This window comes from Motacilla alba, chromosome 4, assembly GCF_015832195.1.
Source record: "Motacilla alba alba isolate MOTALB_02 chromosome 4, Motacilla_alba_V1.0_pri, whole genome shotgun sequence".
NCBI classification, from domain to species: Eukaryota; Metazoa; Chordata; class Aves; order Passeriformes; family Motacillidae; genus Motacilla; species Motacilla alba.
This window is the reverse complement of record NC_052019.1, coordinates 36627735-36648256: the sequence shown is the minus strand read 5'-3', so window position 1 is coordinate 36648256 and position 20522 is coordinate 36627735.

Here is a 20522-nt window from a genome sequence, read left to right as displayed (position 1 = left end):
AAAAAGAGCATCTGTCACTGTCACAGTGCAGATGAAGAGTTATGGAAAGGATGGGAAGACATAAGTATACTTTGTGGATGGGGAGTGGAACAGATGTGTTGTTTAAACCTGATGACACCATTACTTCACAATTTTATGAGGTTTTTGTTTCCTGGTTTGGTTTGTTGAAAAATGGCAGCTTGATATTCCAAGTAACCCACAATGTTTGGGGTGTTTTGTTTAGGTGGGGATGTTGGGGGAGGGTGGGGAGAGGGAGGTAACTAAATCATCTTTTTCGTGGTGAGAACATTTTTGGGGTATTAATTGATCCAGGAGACAGAAGAAAATATGACTGAATTAGAGGAGGCTGAGAGGAGACCTTACTGTCCTCTACAGCCACCTGAAAGGAGATTGCAGCAAGGTGGGGATCAGCCTCTTCTTCCAATGAACAAGTGATAGGTCAAGAGGAAATGACTTCAAGATGCACCAGAGGAAGGTTATCTTGAATATAAGGAAAAAATTTCCTCACCAAAAAGACTGTTCAACACAGGAACAGGCTGCCTGTGAAAGTGGTTGAGTTACCACCCCTGGAAGTATCTAAAACTTTAGTAAATATGTCACTTAGTGATGTGGTTTAGTGGCAAATATGGTGGTGGGTTAACAGTTGGACTCAATGATCTTGGAGGTTTTTTCCAACCTAAATTACTCTATGATACTATAAATTAATGCCTGAAACTAAAACTAGTTGTAGCTCCCTTGCTTTATGAAGGCTTGAGGTTAACCAAGGTAACTAGGTCTTGATCCTGGGAGTGGTGCTTATCTAAACATCCCTTTTTGCAGTTGAATTATTCATCTGAGAAAGGACTGGATGAGGTATTTTTTCCTCCTTTAGAAATCCACAAGTGAAAATCCTCCGTTTTTATCAACATACATTCCTCTTTTCAGTGATAAGCAGCCCTACGAAGAGTGAAGTTGTAGTTACAAGTTATACATGCAGCTAATCTGCAATAGCATGATCTATGCTATTGCATTCTGACTTATTATTATGTCTTGAATTAATGATTTGCTTTCAAATTAATAAATGCATTCAGTGTCTTATGTTAAAATGGTTTGACTTCTGAGATGTCCTGTGCAAAGGATGAGTTGATCCACTAAAGGCTTAGGGTATAAATTCTGGGGAACACAATGGAATCCCTTCCTGGTTGTAGTAGGTGATAAAACAGTATAATGTTCTTCAACAAGAACATAGGCGATGCAGTAGTGTAATAATGGTTAGTAAATATTGATTTTTCAATTTATTCTTGCAAATTAATGTATGATAATTCATGTAAGCAATATGTGAAAACAGGAAGTTAGAAAAATTATGGAGAGACATAACCTTTTGCTTTCATCAAAGGAATATTTAAGTTTGGGGGGAAATTAGCAGAAGAATTCACACATAGTTTTTAAAGATAAAAAAGCATATAAGAATGATATTTCTAGTATAGAAAGCTTTTAACCCTTTCAGTTCAACAGCACCTGTCTCCTTTTTGCTGCAGTGGCTATAAATGTGTTTATTTTTTCACTAAATTTAGACTGGCAGCAAATATTTATGTGAATTACTGAGTCTGACATCTAATTAACACAGTCTTTACAGGTTTAATGAGCAGTGATAAATTTCTATCCTTTCTTTGGCACATTTTAATTAGTTCTAATTATGAATGATGTGACCTGAAAAGCTTGTTGTCCCATGGATTCATCATAAATTTGTGTAATTTATATATGTATACATTAGAATGAGTTCTTATGCAATTGAAAAACCAAAGGTTATTTAAAACATTACATCAGTCATATGGTATCATATGTGCATATCATAGTGTAAAACTCAGGAAAGCAAAGCACTGCACACAAATATTTCAGTATGCTGCAGATGATGCTTAATAAAATAAATTTATTGTCTTTTCTGTCAGAAGAAAAGCAAGCATGGAAATACGCTTCATCTGTTGCTCACAGCAGAAACATTGACTGCTGACATTCATCTTTAGTGACAGTATAAGTTTCAAAAAGACAGTGTATCTGTTTATAATATTTATTTATAAAGCTTTTTTTATCAGTGAATAGTTGCTTAAGTGAGATAAAACCAAACAACAATATAATTCTAATTAAAATGACAGCACAATTTAAAATTTTTTTCCTTAATTTAAAGTTTCCTTTCCTTAAACTAAAAAACTTTCTCAGCCAAGGCTATTCTTCCTCACAGGGCATTTGGTAGTCTCTAGACAGAGACATGAGAGAACTGTCAACGAGACTAATACAATTTACATCACCTAAGATAGCATATTAAAGTAACCAAAAGATTCATTCATTTAAATAAACATATATTTCATAAAAGCTATGTATATGAAACATGTTGACATCTTATAAAAATCTCAGCCGAGAACTGTGCTTTGTTTAATAAAATATCATTTCATTAAATGTGACTATATACAGCATTTATCTTCTGTGAACTTGATCTTTCATTGCTTGTATGAGTAAGAAGTAAAATGTTTTGAGGCCCAAACTTGTAAAGTGCTACCCTTTGGGAGATGATGGGATCCTGAAGCATATGGCATCCTGCAGGATTCAATGCTCTTTTTGCTGTGAAGCACAATGTCCTAATTTTTTGGTATCTTTCATCCTAACTCCTGAAGTCTGGCAGCTACTACAAAACCATGCAGAATATCTGAAGATATTAAAGACAGAATAAACCAGGTAGGGGTTTTTTGAGCGAATTAAGAAAAAAAAAAAAGGAGTAAAATAAATCTCACTTGTTAATACCACAAGAAAAACCTGTATAGTCTTTATTAAGGGTAGCTAAAATACGCATATTTCAAAGTCAGAACAATATGTGAGTGTGTCTGTTTACACAAGTTGGGTTCAAATGGCCTTTCCTGCAATTGCCAAAACGCTGAACAAATTTTTAGCTTCCATATTAGCAGAAAAGTGATGATTCCCTTGGTGTCTCTTGTTACTTTCATGTATGACAACACAAGTTTGGACAGCCCCTGCTGAAGAGCATATGGTAAAATTACTGAGTAAGAACTTCTGTTGAACCTATGCCCCGCATGTGGAGCTTGTGAATTTTTGGGGTGGAGAGGGACCAGTTGAGAATACTGAGAAGCCTTTCCTTCTTAATCTGTATACCTTTGATTATAGTTGCTTGAAATTGTTCTGTGATCTCAAGTGTAGTCTCAGTCAATCCAGAGATTATGCCTGGACAAACCTGAAGTGAAATACATAAGAACAGAGCTCTAAAAGAAAGAATAGCCACATTAAAAGAACAAGGGGCTAGAAGTTGAAAGAGGGCATGGATTGGAAACTTTAGATACTTTGGAAAGATGGGGTTTTTTTCCTCAGAAAATCTCTTGAAGATAATATTAAAATTAAATTGTGTCCCTGTCAAGCTCAGGTCTCAGTTTTTTGTAACGCCTTATTTTAATGAACTTCCTTCTTTATTCAGCCGTTTCACAGTGTTTACTAGTGTTTACCGCCTTCATTTTCACATTATTTTTTTTCATTCCCTTTATGAAAGATAAGTAAATTGCTCTCAATTACTCTGCATAATGATTAATGACAGTGCCTTGTTTAATTTTTTTTATGTGATTGTCTGTCACTTGGGCTATGCAAGGATGTCTAGCATTTGTTAACACAGACAGTAATTGCAAGTACAAACAGCTCACTTTTTCATTGGTGAGGAAGTTGTACCCAGTCACATGTGCAGCTATGAGCTTGTTTCCTAGAGAATACTTACTTTTGCTTTATTAGGCTGGTTTTAAACAGCAAAAAATATAAAGATTTTGTCAGTTTCCTTAGGAACGTAGACCAGGTCTGATCATGAGGACATTTTCTTTCTCACAATAGTTCTACATTTTATTCTTTAGGCATGGTTTGTGCATTCTTAGAAAATTACTTAGGAGTTAAAATTTACTCAAAAAGGCACAGCCAAAATTTCAGAATATATTACTCTTAAAGAAATTTATAAATAGCAGAGAACTTCTTTGCTAAGGATCATTAGATAGTCCTTAGAAGGTAGGAAAAGTTTGACCCCATATTTTAACAGTTAGTTCCTTTGTGGCTTTACAATGGTTTTTTTCAGGATCTTGTCCCTTTAGTCATCAATATAATCTCATTCCAAGGACTGTTTTCTCAGTCCTTGGTAAATCTCAGACGCAGACTTTGTTTGATCTGTGGCCTTTCTTTTCAAGTCATTTATTCTGTTTAGTTAACTGAAGTAGCTTCAACTTTCACTTAATTTAAATTCAGTTTTTCTTCTTCAGATGCACAATTCTGCAAAATGAGTAAATTGAGTATTTTTGGTGTGGCATTTTGAAACTGGGCTATGAAGATGCAAATGAGAGCCTCAGCAGATGAACACTAGACATGTGAATACTATTTCTGAGATGGAATGTTAACCTGTCCCACTAACACTTTAGAATATAAAGCAACCAGGCTTCAGTGTCTCAGTTTGTTGGGCTGACTTTATTTTATCTCCTGCTATAAACTCATCAGGAGCAAAACAATGAAATAAAATATTGTAAGAATCAACATTAAAATTATTCCGCCTGTGGATCTGAATTAACTTCGCTTTAGTAATGCTGTTCATATATTTTCCTTTGTTCTTGATACTTATACCGTCATCAAGGAAAAAAAACCAGTTAAATGCTAAATCTTCTCCACTGAATATGAGCAGAGAGAAACCCTTGGACTCTGTTCGAGGACATAATTTGACCTTTATTGTAAATTCTGTCAAAACTGCTCTGTAAATTGGGAAGGAATGATGACAGAGGATACACATCACTGTCCTTACTAATTCTGCAGACACTTAATGGTGACACACGTTAATGTGGACAGGTAGCACTCTCAAACAGTGGAATTTACCTTTTGGTGTATTTCTAGTACATTTCTAGCTCAATGCATTGTGTTTAGGGCCTGGCCATGCTGGTTTGGAATGTGTGGGCACATACATTTACAGTGCAAGTGAACACTTTCCCGTTTACAAAAGCAGGATGTGGTCTAAATGGTGCATGATCTGAAGTAAATTGGTGTGTGAAACAGTGATCTCAAACATGTTTGTTTGCAACGTTGGAAAGAAGTTAACAGAAACAACATTTGTTGTGTGCACTATTTTTTCTGGTTTTGATTGATATAAATCAAACCTGTGTTGATGAAAGGATCAATGAATGAAATAAAGCTTTCCATTTAAAACTGGCCAGACCCAGCCAGACCAGTGAAGTCAGTCAAATGGTGAAGAGGTGATCAATATATTTAATATTAGAAAAGGAAAATCATATATATTACCTGCATTTTTATTGCTTATTAAAATGTTGCACAGTTTCTTATTCTTAAAGATATTTATTCAGGTCATCAGTATTCGACTGACTTAATCTAAATTTCACTGGCAACAGATGAGACTAAAAGTTAAAGCTAGTAAAGGATTTAGGTGCTTTAAAGGTGGTTTTAGGCTTTCAAGTCCAAAATTGTTATTCAGAAATATTAAATTTATTGTTACTGTGGCTCAGGGCTGTTTTAGAGTATTTAAATCCTTTCTTGATTAGTTTAAATATTTCTCTTTAGTTGTGGAAGGAGTATTCAGCATTTCTTAAGCCCTAACAGAATCCAACAACTAGATGACTCTCCTCTTCAATTTTTTCAGGCCAAATTATTGCACCTCTTCAACATAGACAAGGTCTTGCTTCTCAGGAAACACAGCAACTGAGATTTTGTTTCAGGGGAAGGTATGGGATAGCATTTTCCTGTCATGAGCTATTGTGTAGACTATTTTCCTGGAAAATAAGAAAACCGGTGATTGCTTAGAAAATAAATAGACATGAATGCCTTAGCTGCTGGGGGAGAGAGACCCTCCTCCCTCTTTCGCTTTTTGCATTTTTTCATTTCACTTTTATTACGTTCTCTTTTCTTGGAAACAATTTACAGGTTATTTCAAATAAGAATGTATGTCATACATAAGGATGATACCTGACTTAAAGGGAATTTCTGCCATCTCAACTGCATCCTTTTCATCATAGCCATAAAAAAGAAATATAAATTTGCCTGTATGGCAAACTTATGTACTGGTTGTTCTTATTTGTACTAATGCTTAGAAAATTCTTGTTTGGAAAATGAAAATTTTGATTTGCCTGATTTTTAGAGAACTCTCTTGAGAATTATTTTCGTTTTTAATGTCTTTTCACAAAGGTTTACACAAATGAAACAAGCAAAATATTACTTGTGGGTTGTAGAAATGAGCACTGTCCCAGGATGCAGAAAAACTCTCGCAAAAATTCAAATCCACAGCTGAACTTCATTGATTAAAAAAACTCACGAATCCCACAATAACAAAACCCTATACTGATCTGTGTAGAAATCTAAAAAGTATTTATTGATTGTTTTCTACCTGAAGGATTATTTTATTCTGATAAATTGCTTTTGTAGACTCCAACAAAAAATATGCTTGTGTAAATAATGAAGTATATATGGTCTTCTTTGTTACTGTAAAGAGGAAAGAAATTTTTAAAGTTTTAGTATTTAGGACTATTCTTTGTAATGTGGCTGGACTTCTATAACAAAAAGTTTGAAGACAATCCTGCCCTGATCCCTCTGTGTTCAAGGAAACAACACTGAGAGAACTAGATATTGGCCTGGAAAAATGTACATGAAGTGTTTTTCTGGGTTTGTTAGTACTATTATTTACCAGTTGTTAGTATTATTTTGTTTCCTTTTCCAATCATAAGTGCTGAAAAATGAATATACGTTTAAAAGCTCTCACCAAGTGAAATACCATCACTAAATTTAAGTACACTTGAGCTTTGTAATCCTTTCTCTTTTATACTTAGCAGTCATAATTACAGTGGTACTAGACAGGTCCAGTTTCTACTCTAAGTTCTTTATGGTGCTACTGCCGCTGTCAGGAGCAGGATTTATTCCATGATTAATTTTACTTATAGTAACTGTGGTCTGTGTATAAAGCAATAGGTTTTTTTCACTGTTTTCCACTTCCAGGTGCCTTCACTTGGGTTGCTTTGGTTAGCCTGCTTTCAAAAAGGCAAATATATGGCTGGTTTATGCACTTAAAAGAAGAGGTGGCTCCTGTCTCTTTAAATGAAAAACGAAGAAGAGTTCTCTTGTTCACAGCTACCTGCATGTATTGGGCAGCTGAGGAGCTAACAGAAGTATAATATACTTACAGTAGTGTAATATACATTTACTGTTTAGCATACACTAAATAAACTTATAAAGTTCCACTCCAAAATAGACGCTAACATGCAATAAATGGAGATGCTGATGCCTAAAACTTACAGGGTAAAATTCTTAGTTCTGAGCAGTTCTATTGCTGCAATACTTGGAGAACATTTTTCTTTACACCACCTTCGAGCATGTTTTTCTGGGAAATGTTTACTTGTGTTGGACCTCAATCTGCTTTTCTAACCCTGCTCTCTATTGGCATTGTGGACATCCCATTGTCAAGGTGCAGATTTCTGATTAGCAGAGTTATAAATACTGCTGTATTAGCCTTCCTACTTGTTTGTACTGGAAACTCTTTTTCATGGGTTTTGCTGGTACTGGAGTTGGGAGGAGGCACAGACAGGACAGCTGAAAACAACCGACCAAAGCGGTATTCCAGACCATGTGGGATTATGCCCAGCATATAAACTAGGGGGAAGATGTAGGAAAGAAAGGATGTTTGGAGCAATAGTGTTTATCTTCCTAAGCAGTTGTTACACATGATGGGACCCTGCTCTCCTGGGGGCAGCTCAACACCATGGGAAGGGGTGAATTCAACCCACCATTTTATTCTTCCCAGTCCCACTGGGGGGAGTGAGCAAGTGGTTGTGTGGTACTTAGTTGCCAGCTGGAGTTAAACCACAACAACCTGCACTTAGACAGGTGAAGTAATTTGGTGAGACATTTTAGTGTCATTGCAGGTGTTAAGGCAGAATTCACTGTGCTAGCATTCTTTATCTGCAGTAGATAAAAAAATAAAATATCACTCTTAACAAATGAAGAGCAAAATTGTGATCTGCATTAAGATGGTTGGAAAACTAGCTGTGTCAAAACCAGCAAAAATTAAACCAACTCAGGATTAGAGGGATGGCTAAAGGAAGGCTATATTAGGGAAAGGGTTGCTGTCACTGTTTACAGTCTTTTTGTTGTAGTCAAAACTGGGCTCACATATTATTCACATAGGAAAGTTTGACTATAGCATGCTGAATAATAAGTATTCAGCTGGATTTGGAGCAATCAGAGTGAATATTTTTCTTGATATAAGATGTTTCCCCATACAAAATCCCAAGATTTCTCTTGAGTGTGCATATGCCCAGTCTTTATTGGTGCTTAAATTAGATGTTATTTATGCTTAAATCAGTACATTAGAGAATTGTCTGAAATCCACTCAGAATAAATTTTGATGGAATTTATTTTTCTAATTTTTTATGCTATACCAAGGGCACCAGAATTTATGAGAATTAAGGGGCAGACTTTTTTTTTTTAATCTGCTACTTTAATCATTGGGTCAGGTACTTGTCCTACTGCATTTTTTGCAGATAATAGAAATAGGAGGTGTTAATGTGTTTAGTATCAGTGTGCATCATCATCCTAGAGGCTGCCATCAAGGATGTGAAGATTAGAAATGCATGGGTTTTCCATTCACCTCTTATCACTGCATGTGCTTCCCAAGGTGCGGGAAAGTAGAAGACTTTTTTAGAGAGAAAATATTGGCAATAATCTCCAGGGGTAGTAAGTGAAGAAAGAATGTATATGAATTTTGTGCCAATAACATTAAAAAGAGCTTTGCTTGCACTTCAATACTGCTAAAAGATGGCCACTAATCCTAACTAATCCTAATCCTTCACTGATTTTTACGCAACAGCTGAATGTGAACAATGGTTCTCTAGCCATCTGAACAGCTTTCTGCTTTTTACTATGTCCAGCATGACCAAAAAGGCACACAACAAAATGAAGATAAATAATGTAGCTGGCTTGATGGTTAAACACAGTCTAAGGAAGGGAAACAGTCACTGGTTTTACAGTGGGAATTAACTGATGGGATTTTGCACTTCACAAGTGTGTAAAAGTTTTTTTTTAAGGGAAGTCTGGGAAGGGGAGGAACTGGCACAAGTGTCCTAATAGCAGGTTTTTTTATACTTTTTATGCTACCCACAGGCAGCTGTGCTACATAACTGCAGCAAGTGAGGGATTGAATTAATGGTATTCAGAAGAGGCAGAAGGGAAGGGAAGAAGATGAGGGAATGTCATAAGATCTGTGGGGACCTCTATATGTGATGGGAACTCCATAGCACGTGGCAGAGACAGGTAAAGGAGTTGAGATATCATCTCAGGATCTAATGAACAATGAATTAACTTACCCTTCAGGATCCTGTGGAGGAAATTACAACGGGTAACATCAGTAAGGTTTCAACTACAAATCGCATCATGCAGAGGGCACCCTGAATTCTACAGTCTCCTAGAGTTTGGTGTTTGACTCTGAAATTGCTGTAAAATAAAGCTTTAAAAAAATCAATTGCTAACATTGAATTTTTTTAAAGTAAAATTTGTGATAATATGTTAAAAAAACCTGCATTTCTATCAATATGCAGTAGCTATTTGAGGACATAATCTGAACCACTATACTTTAAGAAATACTTTTTAAATCATTCCTACAGTAATACAGAGTCATAAAATTTTTCACATATCATGCTTATCCTGTATACCACAGAGGAAGTAATAAAACACAGATGCAAAATGACACACTACAATAAATGACATTTGAACTGTTAAAACAGATGATATATAGGACCTTTTAGTAAACTTTCCAAATTACGAAAAATAAGCATTTTTCCATGATTGTGTTTTCAGACAAGGCAGCTTTTTTGGGCATCTCAGAATTGCAGCTGCCAAAGAAAAATAAAATCAAATTATTAATGAAAACATGTACTTTTCCTGTCCAAGTTAAAAAAAAAAAATCAAAAACCTGTTCTAATAAAAAACACTCCCTGTCCATAAGGGGAGGGAGAATCTTCATTTTGTGAGTGCAAAATGAAAAATGTCTTGAAAAATAATCCCCACATGCTGAGACATGACAGGTTCTGGAATGATGTTTGATGACTAAATGACATCCTGTGGAATATTGCCAAGTTTTTTGCAAAAATCAGCATTTTTCTGAAATAATAATGAGATGTAACTGTCAGGTAAGACAAGCTCTATGTGTCATCAGAGAAAACGACAATTGCGCTTACGTGCGTTACGTGGTGTTTGCTTGAAAGTCTTTTCACTTATTAGCAAGGAGATTGGAACACTAAAAGCACTGCAAAACTGAGTTTCTTACCAGCTTTAGAAATATTTTTCACCCTTTGTATTGTCATATAATTAGAGGCTTTTCTCTCTGCAGAAATTGGGTATGCCAGATAAAGTGTGACCCAGTAATGAATGAGCTGCCAGACAAATTGACACAAAAGGTGATCCTCTTGCACTAATTTTTCTGAGCTATTGAATTTAATTTGAATTCCTGTTCAGGTTGCTTAAAAGCAAAAGCTGAAAACCACTTCCCACTGCTAACCACTTCACTTACATTTTGGATATATGAAGGTTAAAATCTGTATACATGATTGAAAGTTATTTTCCCGAGTACTTTATAGATAAATACTTGCTTTAGAAACCAAGCCAGGCAAAACAGCTGGGTCATAATCAATTTTCACTCACAGGTGCAAAATCTTCCTAATCTCTCTTTTTATCATCAAAGAACTTATCCCTAGTGTATGCTTTATTTTTGTGTCTCCTTTTTATCTATATCAAGTAATTCAAGGACTGCATGATAGTTTTTCAGTCTAATAAATCTTACCAGTTGAAAGCTTTTGAGATATTATTTCACTCCAGGTGGAATCTCCTCTCCAAGTATACAGTGGGGATAAGTTTGCCTCTATGTTTCATACAGTATTTTTTTTTCCATAGAAAAAAAAGCTCTTCTTGTCCTCTTGTAACTCTACTTTCTACAGGCTCCCATTTATTTTTTGATAAGAAGAAATTGAAACAGAAGACAAGCTTTTAGTGCAGTGTCACCAGTGTTGTGTGGTACAGACTTGTTTGATGACATGGTAGTTATGCTTGAAAAGTCCCTCTTTGCTTCTATACCCATTCATTTGAATCCCATTTTCTCTTCATTTCTAGCATATAAAAGACTGCTGTCCTAATTTCTACTCTTTTATAAAAAATTTGTTCAGAAATCTTTCATATCTTTATCCATATCTATATTTTATGGCTTAATTTGCTTTACCCATATTTCTAATGAATCCTATACTTTTGTAGATTTCTATATTCTGATCTGCTTATCTCGCCATGAATTTTATTAGTTTTTTTGCAAGTGGGTAATACATTGAACAAGTGAACTCAGACTAGACCCAGAAAACCAGATTCTTATCTATATCTAGACTTAATCTGCAGCATTTTATCAGAAGCCTCTTAAGAGGGTGGTGAAAGGTTATTTAATATTTTTTAAAAAGCATGTCTCTGCCCCTCTGGTCTCCTTCACATTCTCATGTAAAATAGAAACATTCTGGGTTGTATTTGATCAGGAATTTAATAGTGTGGATATCTTCAGATTCAGACTCATAGTAACTTCATCAGGGGAAATAAATGCAGTCCTTCAGTGTTTCTGTTAGATATAAATTTGAAATTTGAGGCAACTCTTCCATGCCAAACGTTGCCTCTCTGTCCGAAATATGAAAGTGTTTGATTTAAGTCCCTACTTTACCTGCTGCATGGCAGGTTTGAAACTGGAGTTTCCTGTTCCACTTTTTTTTTTTCTACTTTTCCTCCAGAAGTGACCTGGGAACCCAGGGCCCTGTGGGAGGTAACTACTGCACAGTTGGCAAGACAGCTCCTGATATCCACTGCAGACACAATTCATCTTCAGTAAGCACATGTGAAACTGTAGCTTTATCTGACCCCCAAGTATGATACCCAAAGGAGACCAAGTGGTATTTCTATAACTTACCCAGCCTGCGGTATGTGTATCAAACAACATAAGCCATTTTATGAAGTTTATGGGTTCATCTGAATTAATTTTTTTACTTCAGATCAGAAATGAGCTTTTAGAGCTAATATTCTGATCATCCTGATTTTCCAGCCTGGTATTGAATGGTGATTCTATAGTACACAAGGTGAGTTTTTGTTTATATGACAGTGAAAGATTATAAAAATTCTATAGCGGCACGCACAAGATGACCTAATACTTATGGCTGTTTAATCTGTTGAAATTGGGCTAGAGCTATGTCAAAATAAAACATGCTGAAATACTTACAATGCCGATCTCAGGTCCCTGGCCTGAGATAGTTTTTTTCTAGATAAGATTTTTTAGAGTCATTGCCTGTTGTTTCCTAATGTCCATATTACTACTTTATTGCCATACAGTCTCCTGATGTAGTCATTCAAGCCTGTTTTTTATAGGTTGGCTTACACAGAAGTAAATTTTACCCACTGACATGGCAGAAACCTTACTGAAATCTCATCTACACAAAAATAGCGTTTTTCTATACCTCATACTGTTAGCAAAGAGGTTAAAATCAATAATATGTAAAGGCCCCCTTCCCTTTTAATACAAGTTTTATTAGTCATCATATGAAGCTTTCAGGTTGTTGGGGTTTGGCGTTCTGTTTCCTATTGGTTTTATCCAGTTACTGTTTGATCTGCAAGACACCTATTTTCTTTTTTTTATTTCTCCCCTCCTGCTCCTGATGTTTTACCCCAAAGTTGTTTTCCATCCTTGCTATGAATAAGCCAGGGTGGAATCAGCCTCTCAGAACAGCTTAAGTGAAGTTCATTGTAGGGTGGGAGTAGAAGTGTTATTGCTAATAAATTATGGATAACTATTTTGGCTTTTCCCAAGGTATCTTCCCACGTGAAAATAAATATTGATTTTTTTTAATTATTCATTTTTCAAAGGATCTTGTTTTCATCTCTGTGAGAAGTCAGATGCTTCAAATGAAACCAGTTTATAATATGCTTCAAATTTACCAGAAGGAGTTAGCATAGCTTTTATAGTTCAGTTTTTGTTAATAGTATTTCCAGTCAAGGTTTCTGTGATTTCAGTAATAACTGACTATTAAATAGTCATAAATCTAATAAGATTTTTATGGGTATATATTTAACATAGAGGAAGGTCACACAACTTTTTCCCAAATGAAATAGCAGGTGAAGAATTTGAAGTGAAGCCTCAAATTCTGCACATGGGGAGACAAGCAAAATATGAACAGGCAAAAAGAAGAATCACCCCCAAATCATTGCTGCAATATATTAAAAGCTACAATAAAAGCTAAAGCATTTCTGAAACAGAATGAGCAAAACACTGCATTCTAAACTCCATTCTGAATATTGCCTCCATTTGCTTATGTGCCCTTACAATACATAAAATAATCAACACATGGAAAGAACAAATTGCACTCTATTTTTGACATTTTCTCTAATGCAGAAAAGCAAGGAAAAAATAACTGCATCTCTACAACTCTGAAGCATGTAGTCTATGAGTATGGCTGTGTAGTACTGTTGTTTTGAATGGTTTTAGCTTCTGGAGCTTTTAGATTTATATTCCAGAAAATTCTCTCTGTGCAGCCATGAACAATGTCATCTCAGAGGGGTTTTTTTTGCAGCAGAGACTCTCTTACCTGTGGGTTATCGTGCTCTTTTGGAGTGGTGTTTTTTGTTGTCTAGCTGCCCTAGTATCTTCCTGGCATCATGTGCTACTATTGTGAATTCCTTGAACAACTTAGGATTTGTCAGAGGGATCTTAAGCAATGATGTGGGTAGGATATCTATAACTGTGTCCACTTTAGTGTTTAATATTAGATAAGGAGGGTTTTTTTTACAATTGTACTTCAGTTCACCTCCAAGTGTTTTCAGAATGCTCTAACTCAATCCTTTCCTGATGGCCCTGAATTGGTCAGAGGTGCTGTCCTGTTAGAGCACAGCTAATGAGCTCTGACTCCTAATGGGCATTGGCTCACAGGAGCAAGTGGGGGTTAGTTATGATCTTTTCAAATATATACATATTATATATATATATATATATATACATATTATATATATATATATACATTATATATATATATATATATATATATATATATATGAAACATGGACTGCTGGTCTTGTGCAGCTAATGATTCACTCTGCAAATTTCATTGTCATTGTGCCATGCTACTGGCTAAATTAGACATAGTCTATGTTCATCCTCTTTCTATCTATGTATTTTCTACTGCTTTAGTGATGGCAAGAATGGGTCTTCCCTGTCTCATATGACTCGGGGAGGATCTGAAAGGGGACACAGAGCTTTTAAAGAAAAACAAGAATTTTTAGATCCAGTGATCTTAGCTGGATTGAGCTTCAGAAGCATCAAGGACAACCTAAGGCAGATAAAAATAGAGCGGATATTTGATTTGATGCTGCTATTTTAATTCCAATATCTGATAAGAATGTTATGTTTGAACTGATTTCTTTGCTTCTTAGTAAATGCACATTTCACTGATTTCAGCAGAGATTACATGACAAGGTCAGAGATCAGCCTTCATCCAAAAACCACTTCTGCTGTGAATCTGGCACATTCAGTTCAAGATTTCTACCCCAGTAAACAAGCATGTTTTAGAATTTTTTTCAAGCTGCCAGTTTTACAAATTGGAATTTTAAACTAATGCATAGTTGTCAAGCATGTCAAGTTGGAAGAAATTCACTAGGGAAGAACAGAAGTATAATTTATTGACTGCAGTATTTTCCAAATTATTTAAATGTTATTCCTTTCCTGTCTCCTTTCTCTGAACTTACTATACTCTACCCTACTGAGAATGAAAAAGACAAGGTTGTGGCAAACACCTCCATACAAATGAGTAAATTTGGTTTATTATTCAGAAAAATGAAGGACAATAGAAGGTCTTGCTATTCCCAGAAGTAAACTGGTGTGTAGTTTGATGTGGTTTCCCCTGTCTGTGATTATGACAAAGAAAGCATGAAAAGCCATTATGTTTGAAACTGGTTCCAGTTTAAGTCCTATCTAAGAACTGGAAAAATGACAAAATGTAAGTGGTAGTTCTTCCTAAGCTGGCAACCTCTGCCTGCTATCCGTCTGCTCATACAGAGATCCATCTTTCTCTTATTTTTTGCCTGTGGAAACTGACTGACTGGAGCGCTCAAAAACAAATGCCAGAAGTAATAGTTCACAGTTTTCAGTTCCTTGACTCTAAAACCAGTGGTCTTCCAGTGTTTTCCAAGCTTTGTTTCACCCCACTTGCTGTCCTCAGAAACTTGGACCTGGCATCTGTCATCTGTTTATTTCTTCATTTTCAACTCTACTTGGGAAGTTTTGTTTCATGGCTGAGAACATTTTTCTACATTCCTCGTCTTCTTGGTCTGCTGCCCAAATGCCCTATATTTCCTGCAGTTCTTTCAGCCTTGTTCACCAGTTTTGCGCAAGCTGTTTCAAGGACTTTCTACACAAACTTTAGGTTTGTTACCCTATTAATTAAAAATATCAGAAGATCAAATACTGGTTTGAATAAGGAGCTTGCTAGTATCACCATGTATTCAGAAGAAGATGGGAGCAGTGAGATAGAGAATCTACACAGGATGCAATAAATATTTACCCATTCCATATCTTATGCTAACTTTTACAGTGGTATATTTTTGTGTGAATATTCTTTGAAAAATATTTCTCCTCAAAACATTCCCTTTAATACTTTAATAGTTTTTGCAAGTTTTAAGGAACTCTTGAAAGATGTGTTATCCATTTGGGTCTTGTTTACTTTATCTTGTACCCATTACAGACCTGTTAGTATTATGTTCAAGAAATAAGCTTGGTTTAGGAATAAGAGACAGGCTAATACTAAGGGAGGAAAAAAACTCTAATTTTTTTTTTTTTTTGCCTGAAAAAAATTCTGCAGATAATGGCAGAAAGCAATAGCAAATGCTTTTTTTATTATCTTTTTTTTTTGTTTCTGAGAAGAAAGTAGACTGTTATCACCTTATAAGATGCGTGTTTGTACAAGACGTCAGAGCTAAAGCAAACAGTATGCTCACTGTCGGTGAAGCAAACTTTGAAGGAAACTGGATGACCACTATGTTTACTATATGTTCTGCCAACTGTGTTGCAAATTAATGTACTGAAGACTGCTGGGCAGAATGATTTGCAGATTTTCAGTGTGAGTGTGAACTGCCGGCATAAATATAGGTTTATAGATCAAACGCTTGGCAGTGCTGAGAACATTAAGAGTGATAGCAGCTTCCCACAGAAGGAAATGTTTTTTTGTGTGACCTTCCAGACATCTTCCATGTAGATTAGCACAGACTAAGTCTCAGGATTGATGATATCAGCCACAAATTCAGTAAGAAATGTATGTGTGTTTATTGCTGTAGGATAAAGGATATCTTTGCATCTTCACGGCAGGTTGTTCCCTGCCTCTAAAAAAAAATGTTGATTTCTGTGTTCCAGCTCCAATTCTCAAAACTGCTCTGAGAAAACCAGACTTGGCTAGAGCAATAGCCATTGGAGCCTGTGTAAACCAGCTGAGAAACTATGATGTTGATAACGAAAAAAATTTTGAATTTTGGCCTAATTCTTCAGGGCATTGAGGACTCTCAGTTTCACTAATTAGATCTGAGGACAATCAGCATTTTTTTGCAAAGAGCTCAACACCTTGCAGAAATAGTCTCTGAATGGATTCCAGTGAGATGTTCAGGACAGATACTTTCATTGAACAGATAATAAAGAAATATTTGATGGTTTTGGTTACAACAAAACAGATGCTATTCTGTCTGGTCACTAACAACCAAAAATTATGAGCTGAACAAAACTTTAATTGCTTAAAGAGTATGTAAATAATTGAATGAATTTTTAAAATTACCTTCCAATTCTTTTTAAGACACCAGAGATTGTGGGGTATTGGCTTTTCTTTTTGACAAGTATTAATATGGACTGGAAATGCTCAGCCATGATGCCATACTTCAAATTGCCATCTATTTGAAGAGTATGATTAAAAAGCAGAAAAATGTGGCATCTGTTAAAAAAAAAAAAAGAAAGAGTAACAGATTTTTGTCCCGGAGCATTCTACATATAATTGCTTCCAATCCCTACCCCACCCTCTGCCCAGTCTTCAATACGTAATCGCTAGTGAAATTACAAAAGTGCCAATATTGATTTGTTTGCTGTGCTGATGGATATGTCAGATAACATTTTCTCTTCTAAAGTCAATACTCAATTTTTTTAAACTATCATAATGGAAAACTGAGTAATTTTTAGTATCATTTTTGCAGCTCTAATTACTGGTGCTAAGCACAACATACTGTTTTACTGTATAGCTTTCTGTGAGACAGGAGATGGAGGCCACTTAGAATACTTTCTTTTTGCTTTAGAAAGTGCTTGAGAATACTTTCTTATTGCTTTTTGTTTTGCTTTACTACATGCTGTAGTAAGCACTCACAGCATTAAGAGCAAATGCTGTGTAAATGCACTCTTCTAGGTACTTTTCTTCAAGTTGGATGCAGATAGAGAGCACTGAAGACACTGGAACTGCCAGGTGGCCCTGGAATTTGCTGACGAGGAGAGTGCTTTGATTCTGTTTCATATTTATTAATAGACCTGAGAGCTTGTCATGAATTTCAGCAGTATGTGGCATGAACACTGTAACACAGACGTGAGAGAAAGGGCAAAATATATGAACAGCTGGTTGAACTTCACCTTGGTACTGAGAAGATGGTACTTTTTAGATTCTCAAGCACTTGCTCTTCAATATGCTGGTTAAAAAGCCTTCGAATTATATAATTATGGCTTAAGATTGGGAATGAGTGATGCTAGGTGGAGATAACAAATGAAAGCCTTGTGCTTTGGAACCAATTAAATGAAATAGCTAACTGCCACCTAATGTCTGATGTTTGAAGCCACACGTGGAAAAATACAGGAGAGAGCTTTATACCAAGAAATAATTTTGCTAAAAATATAATATTAGCATTGTTGTGACAGTGCTTACAAAACAATGTAGCAATCTAATGGTAAGCCTTGATGCATGGTAATTCTTTCCACAGCACTGATTACTGTTGATCACCTCAAAGAGTACTTTGCACATTTCCTGGGTTCTCTGGCTGTATGCCTGTAGAAATTTAAGCTTTAACCAGAGCCTCAGGTTTGAATTTTTTTCCTTTGTAACCAAGATGAAATCTGCCCAGTGGTGGAGCAGAAACTATGCCAGCGACATCACTCAGTGCAAGGCCTGTAAGCAGAGCTGAACTGGGACAGCCCCAGCTGGTTTAATTATTCTTTTCTTTTCAGGCTGCTCTTACTGTTGGTTTTTTGACTTTTCTTGTAGGAGAATGTGTTTAAGAGTTCTCAACTTCAGTAAGAGCAACCTGCAACTTAAAAAAATTGTCAGGTGTATGTGTGAGAGCTAATGACATGCACCATAACATAATGAAGTTGAATTTAGTTCAAGCAGATGTATTCAGTGAGAGATATCTGCTCATGGGATTGTTAGTACATAAAGGAATTTCCCAAATCTTATTTCCTAAATCCTAAGAATTAAGTAATGTTTATACAGGAAACCTTACCAAATCAACAGCTGACACAGTTTTGTACTGTGTTTGTACTTGCAAGTGCATGGATAGGAGAGGAGAGGAAACTGGAAAGCAGCTTGATATTATAATTATTTTGGGCAGTAGAATAATTCCATGACCTGTTGTAATTTCTTTATTAACATTGATAAAATGTTAATAAAGTTTATAAAATAAAGTTCTGCTGCCATGAACATTGTGAGACATGGTCACTCGCTAATGACAAAATGTTTAAACTAGGATCAAAAGAGATTCCAAATATTCAGAGATGTGCATATACAATAATTACTGGGAAGATGACTTAAAAATTTTTTGAGTTTAGAGCTAGTTTTAAGAAGGTCATAAGGAGGACAAACACAATAGTAGAATGTCAATCCACAAACATTTTAATTGTTTCTGCACCAATTTGAGAAGGGAAATAAACAGGAAGAGCTGAAATCTTAATTAATGATCACAACAGTGTCTCAATTGGCATATGAGACGCTCAGTGGGATAATTCACATGATTAGAATATTAGTGGATATAATTTGCTCCAGAAACATCTGCAAGGCGGGGAAAATAAGAGAGTGTATTGCTTTGCATGGCAAATAGGTCCATAAAGAGATGATACACATCTTCTGGGTAAGGATAAAATGCTCAAATCAGAAGTGAATCACCAGATAAGGCTTGTCTCTTGGGAGGGGAAAAGACCTTTTATTAAGGAAAAAAAAAAAAAAAAAGACAAAGCTCTCCAAAGTACTAATGATGGTAGTAAAAATATGTTTTAGAGAATAGATAAAAGTCTCATAATTTACAGCACATTTTTATGTATAAAATGGGGAGGAGGGAAGGGAAACTAATTTGAATTATATACGTAAAACATATATACGTATTTTGTAAAAACTAGGGCAGAAAATATTAGAATACCAAAAATCCTGAGAATTACTGTGAAAAGAGACAATTTACAGCTCTCTGTGAGTAAGAAGTTAAGTTGTTAAGCAATACCAATAGTAATAAAAAGTATTAGGCCTTGTGGGTACAAAATTTGGAAGATAAAATATTTAAGGCCTGTTTCTAAACTCCTTCAAATTAACACTCAGAATTCAAAGTAAACTTCTTGTACCCTTTCCTGAGCATCAAGTTTTTTATTTAGTTGAGTTCAATTTTCAGTTTTCTTGCCTTGAAACTTTTTCCTTGTGGAAGGGGTATAGATCTGGGAAGTATGTATTAGCTTCTTCATACAGGGGCTTGTAGAGGTACCTGTGTCTACTAATACTGTGTTTGCTGAAGGGGCTAAAAGCTCACAGCGGCTCAAGGGAAGGCTGGACAAATCTTTGGAGGAGATAAACACTAATGGTGGTTGCAGACTATAAAAGATAAACCTGGCTCAGTAAATCCTTGTACTCTTTGGAGCCTGGAAGGTAATTAGAAAGTGCCACCAGATATGTATCCCCATTCTTCCACTTCTGTCATGGAGACTTACAGACACTGCTGAAATATACTGCCCTGGCCTGGAGGTGTCCTTGGTGCAACCTTGCATTCCTGGAGCCAGGAGCCCCAGCTGGTGGATACTCTTCCTGTTGCAGGGCAAGAGGAGCCAGCAGCTCTGCTGTCTCGATGCAGTGCATCAGAATGGTCACAGAACTGGGGAGCTCTGTTTGACTTCCAGAACAAGGCAAAAGAAATGGAAGGATCTTAAAGGAAAAAAAATAGAGTCCTGCCTGCAAAGGGCATTATAAGTTCTTTTCCTTTATCTGCTTGTATGAAACTCAATGGGTCACCCTTTTTTAAAAAAAGAGTATAGAAACATGTCTCTTGTATATGTACATGTCTCATGTCTCTTGTGCTTGAAGGAGGTAATAATTTAGTCTTAATTCCATAAAAGATAAACTTTTTATTCCCATTCAGTATTTTCAGTTCATAAAATCCAGGTTTTAAATAAATAGGTAGATAACAGCAATTTTAGGCTA